Raw genomic sequence first — 6,000 nt, forward strand, 5'->3', positions numbered from 1 at the left:
AAACATCCTTAATTTTGGTCGATCAGATAAGCTGCTTAATGGTTAGCAAAAATGTTGCGCTAACTACAGCAGAAAAAAAAGGTCCTGGAACAGCCCAATTGGGCTACAAAACGCACTTTGAACGAGATTATGTTAATCGGAAAGAACATTTAAAAGTAGGATATAAACATCCACACAACTATCCTTTCAAAACTGGGCTTTTTCGTGTTATTCCTGTATTATGCGTGCGAGAACGAATTTCGGGGTCCACTTTTGCGACCCCATAAATTCGAACTGTTTGGATGCTAGTTGTGATTTCATTCGTAAAGTGTTCGCCTCTTGCAGACGTTGAAAAAACCACATTTTTTTTGCATTGGTGATTGGTCACCGCTGTTCCCGAAACACACAACGTGTGTATCGTACACTGTATGAGAACGACTCGAAAAACGTATTCGTACTCCGTCATGTCCGATGTAAACACCCGGGGGTTTTTTCGTCTTTTCTCGGGAATTGTAAGACATTAGGTTGGTTTCCTTTTAACCACATGTTTGAAATAGGATAAGTAAACAATACAAAACATGACATTTTCGAGGATTTCAGGACCTAGTGCCCCTTTAAGCAGTATGACAACATACTGTACCACAAATTCGTCATGTATCCACTACCCAGCAAAAGGGCATATATGTGCACATGCCCTTATGCAATAGCGCGTAATGACCAAAATGTTCCCAGCAAAAGGGAATTTTGCAGCAAACTGCCTCTATTTTAATGAAATTTAAACATTTTTGTCAGAAATTACTACCAGTTGTTCCAAAACTTATGATTCATACATGTGACAAATTTCAAATTCGTACGATTTATATTACATGTACATGTCATGCAGGTGGGGAAACATTGGATTCATAATACACGCTGGGGAACAATGGAAAAAAAGTTTTAATGCAATTTTCTTGAAAATGATTTTAGCGTCAGAACGCTCATATGCCCTTCTGCTGGACACCCGACAAATTCATTGCTTACACGAAACTTGGTGTAAGTCTCAACCTGCATTACATGAAGTATTAGCCGGTATCCTTTTGTTCTTAAGAGTGTTGGGCTTAACAAATTTCTGCGCTTGTGAAATTGGCCCCAGGCATGTCAAAACGGCAGACAGCAATATGTTAATTCATGGGATCAGTGACTTCGCAAAATGTGTGGACAGAGATTTAGGTAAAATCCCCAAGGGAAATCCCTTGTTCATGAGCCCAGCCTAATTATCCCCGGGTTTCCCCCTCTAAATCCACACCAGGTCCTGTCCAGTCTGGAGTAGAGTTTAGCAATAAAAAGTTTATTGTCTGGCAGCTAGACGTGTGGTCCTGGAGATGGGCCTGGTATTAGGGCTTCATGTGTCTGCATGAACCATCCATGAATAAAATTAAAATGAGCACTTTTGTTGCTTCAAACGAACAAAATGCACAAATTACAAAAAAAAATGATGGACTATGTCTTTAAGAAACTTTCATCTTATGGACCCTTCAAAAAAGTTAGCACAATTTTTTTGCTGACAGCAGTGTTAAGGAGCGCCTAGAAATTGGCTACTGATTGTTTAATGTCATAGCCAAAACATGGCTGTTAACCCCACCATGCAAAAGAAAATAAATTAAAAATTATAAATGTGACATTGAGTCAATCAATTGTGCCCTCAGTACAAACTTCCTCTACTGCCTACATGCAAATGAATGCCTCCATTTTAAATGATACACATTTTACTATCAGTTTCAGGTAGTGAACAACACACGTACCGGTACATGTATTTGTACAACGTAAGTTGAAACTTTCAAATTTGAAGAAACTACAGGGTGAGTCAAAAAGAAAGTGAACTGAGAAAAAAAAATATTTAAAAATATGTAGCTTGCTCCATTTAATAAATATAATATAGTAATAAATAAGTTACCGGTACATGTACAATGCCGGTATTATCTGACTAGTAACTGTGAAAATTTCACGTTATTTGCGTTCTATGTTCTCAAGTTATGTCTATCTTAATACACAAAATCCAGCTGTCCACCAATGATCATTACTGTTCAAATACAATGAAACAAGAGCGTTTTCCTGCCTTCATGGATGAACTTCAATTTGCGCACACAAAAAAAGACAAAAATCACAGTCATTATTTTAGAAAACAAATTCTTCATATTCAAAACACTAAATCTGACAATACAAATCATTTTCTAATCTTGACAAAAATTGTAAAAATCCTAACGAGTGTTGACTTTCTTTTTGCTGCGGTGTTTATAAAAAAAAATGCATTGTTTGTACTTTTTTAAGCTACCTTTTTATTTTTTTTCAAGTATGGTAAGCATAGCCAGACATGCGTCTCAATTTTAATTAGAAAAAAATGTTCTCCCAGACTAAGCATAAGTTTGTAGAAGTTGGGTTCAACATTAGTTCTTTGACACAAACAATGTGACAAAAGTATGAATGACATCGCCTGTAAATTACAAACTTGACCAAATTTAGATAAAACAATAGTAGTGTAGTTCCAGTTTACTTCCTCTTTCCTTTGATTTCTATTCAGATTCCACAACTGCAATTTCCTTCCTGTAAAGTACGGTAGTATCAAATCAATGTGATAGCTAGCCAAGCTGAAGGACCCATACGTAGTCATAGTACAGACCTCAACATGAGCAACAAACACTGTCGTCAACTTGGCACTGTACCATGGACGTTCTACACAAGTAGGATGACTATGATCACATGCATTATATATAGTGGTGGTATTTCTCAAACTACATGTACATGTATGTTACTACATGTATGTACAGCCCCAAACCTAATTTTTTTGGGGGGGGGAGGAGAAAACAAAAACACAAAAAAAACATCAATTACTACAGTACCTTTGACTACACGCAGACGCCTCCATATGAGCGTACACAAAAAAATTGGCCAAAAAAAAATGTCCTACCTTTCTACCCTATTTTCAAATGCCATGTAATCGGAAGCAGAACTTCTTTTTTTTTTGGCCTTTCCACTTTTAGATGTCATGCTTTAAAATACATGTACATTGTAGCTGTGTATATTGGCCAAATGTGGAGAAAAAAAAAGTTGGAAATTTGGCCAACAACAAAAATCCAGGTATGTCGGATTACTGTATGTCGGGGGGGGGGGGGGAGGTGGACTCAATTTACATTTTTCCTTACTTCAACTTTTAAGTACAAGCTACATGTAAAGTCAAGCGCAACACCGTTTGATTCCCATTCCTCCACACTACACAAAGTCCAGATCCTTTACAAACTGTAGGGAACCCACTTAAAAATCACTTCCTTGTTTTAAGGTTGACGGGACATTTTGCATTAGGCCAAAAAAAATAATAGTTCTGCTTCCGGTTTCCCTACCTACCCTATTCTGACAGCCCCTACCCTAATTTTTTTTATGGGAAAAATGAGGGAAAAAAACACCCCAAAACCATCAATTCCTACCTTTTACCCTTGACTACGCACAGACGCCTCCATATGATCGTACACAAAATAAATTGGCCAAAAAAAATAATTTCCCTACCTACCTACCCTATTTTCAAATGCCATGTGATCGGAAGCAGAACTATTTGGGGGGGGGGGGCCTTAATAGTATGTTAATCGATAAGTGTTATTAAAAAAAATTGAAGCATGCAGTTGGACAATGTAAAGAAAAACAACGACGTAATTCCACAAGTAATCCAAAATTAACAATATACTTTTATTTCTTCTACCAAAAAAATTCACTACTTCCTTTGTAAGTTGACTACAACGCAAGATCATGAGTGAACTTTTTGTTTACAATGTAAATGTCGACAAGACCTTGATCATTTTTAAAAGGAAAAGAATGAAATCCCAATTTCGTTGCAACAAACTCCCCCGTTTTTGCCCTACTATACTGCCAATGTTCTTATACACTGATTTTGGATCAGTTATTTCCCCCATATCAATATTTCTGATTGACCAAGGATTTATACATAGGCCTATAGCTTGATAGTTAAATTATGAAATTAATTTGTTCCCAAGGCAAACAACTCAGCAGATTTAGGTTAAACACATCCCCAGCATCAAACGTCACTTCGTGAAACTTTAATTTTTATTTTTCATGCACACACACAGCAACATTTTCCAATAGGTCACTTCCTGGGACCAAAAAACGTTGATTTCTTCGTTGCTGAGAGCGACCTATCTCGTATACGCATGCACGTCGAAGATCCAGACGACGTCCTTGCCAAAGTATAGTAGTTAATTTTGAACAAAATTGTTTCAAAGTGTGAAATTCAATGACCAATTTTATTTGAAAAAATACAAAAAAGTTGCTAATATTTTAATTGATATAAATGTGGTAATCATAACCATATTTAAAAACTGCTGAAGAAACTTCTCAATGCATTTTTATTGAAACAACCATTTGAGCCACTTCGTGGGATCAGGACGAAGCGGCAACGAGGTTTAACAAAGTGACTTATCCAAACTGTGTCGCTTCGTGAAAAACAAATTTCCACTTTCTGTGATCTGTCAATTTTTTTTAATTTCCAAAATCTTGCAAAAAAAACAGATAAAAAAAAAATTTCCACTTTGTGTGATCTGTCCATTTTTTTTTATTTCCAAAATCTTGCAAAAACCAGATAATTATAATTTTTTCTTAATATTTAGAAAGACAGTAGGCCTAGCACAAAGAACATAATTCCATCAACCACTGAATTTAGCGAAAAATTCAGATAGGCCGGTTGGGCTCAGCGACGATTTATTATCGACTCAGGCAGAACACAATGACAATGTAAATTATGACAAAATTAACATAGAAAAAAAATATTTTAAAAATAAAATAAACAAATTGTAAGCTGATTTTAAAGGAGTTCATTTATAATCAGCACCAGCGTGTGTGAAGCTATCAAAAGGTAATATCAATAATTGAGTAAGCACTTAGCATTCACAAGCAAACAATGCACAGTGAATCATCCTTTCCTATAAATCCATTCTCATCCATCCTGACCTGTCATTTTAATCTCAATAAAAATCGGTCACTCCCTTTTCGGAACCCTCAGATACAATGAACATTTTAAAACCAAAACAAAAAACTTCAGCTCTAACTTCAGTTTTCCACAGAATCAGTTTGACTTTTCAGGAAACACATTCAACAAAGTGAAATTTCAAGTCCTTTTCGTGAGGTGGTTCAGCTGTCTTTCAGTTTCACCGACTGGTTTTCACAGGCAGCTTTGCACACAAAAGTAAAAACCAGTCTTCAAATCAGACAAAACACACCGCCGATTGCCTTTCATACTTTACTAGAAAAAGAAACAACTTACCTAGGATGTGATCTGCAGTAATGGGTATCAAATCCATAAATATGAAAGGTTTTTGCGCCTCCTGATCGATTTCAGGCGATTTTTCGACAAATGTATTCAACTCCAACAACAGGTGGCTTCAGCAATTTTCTGTGCAAGTGCAAGTTATGTCAACCGCCAATCCGATGGTGCGCGGTCGTGTGTCACAAATTCAGCATCGCTTGTGCGATGCGACGTCTAGGCACCAGCTGGCCCTAGCGATCGAAAGCGTCTCCTCATTTGCATAATTGAGTGGGAGGGCGCTGTTTATATACAGCGGTCTTGACACTTTCACTTGCGCGCTATTGAACCTAATGTTATCCGTTTTGTAGCTTCGTGATCTTGTGATATAGTGTGCCCCTTTCAAGTTCACAAGTGTTTTTGCATTTAATTTGAGCTTCATTAGTATTTATCCTGATCTCCTATTTCATTTTCCATTCTAATGCCGCGTTTTGCAGAAGAATTGAGCATTGAATGAACTAAGAAAACATTGCCAGCTGCACTGCAAGAGCATGGGAAGTGCAGTTCAGTCCACGGTCCATTTTTCTTTAGTTTTTCTTCTTTTTTCATCAAAAGTATAAACATCGCTAGTGTTAATTTTTACCCACAAATAAATGGACAAGGCAAAGCAGACACGTCTGTCTTCTACCAAGATCTCAAAGTGTCTACCTTTAAGCTATAGTCCACCATTTGCAGCCATC

The 6,000-nt window shown here is 36.9% G+C and overlaps 1 protein-coding gene across 1 annotated transcript in view; it reads right to left on the bottom strand.

Moving 5' to 3' along the window:
• The window catches only part of LOC119721074 (protein sidekick-1-like), a 168,815-nt gene extending 163,359 nt beyond the window's left edge, over positions 1-5,456 (bottom strand). The window contains exon 1 of the mRNA XM_038190960.1: positions 5,282-5,456. The gene's annotated coding sequence lies outside the window, so the exon portion shown is untranslated. The remainder of the gene's footprint in view (positions 1-5,281) is intronic.
• Positions 5,457-6,000: the final 544 nt, after the last annotated feature.

Source organism: Patiria miniata, unplaced genomic scaffold (assembly GCF_015706575.1).
Source record: "Patiria miniata isolate m_02_andy unplaced genomic scaffold, ASM1570657v1 HiC_scaffold_9, whole genome shotgun sequence".
Classification (NCBI taxonomy): Eukaryota; Metazoa; Echinodermata; class Asteroidea; order Valvatida; family Asterinidae; genus Patiria; species Patiria miniata.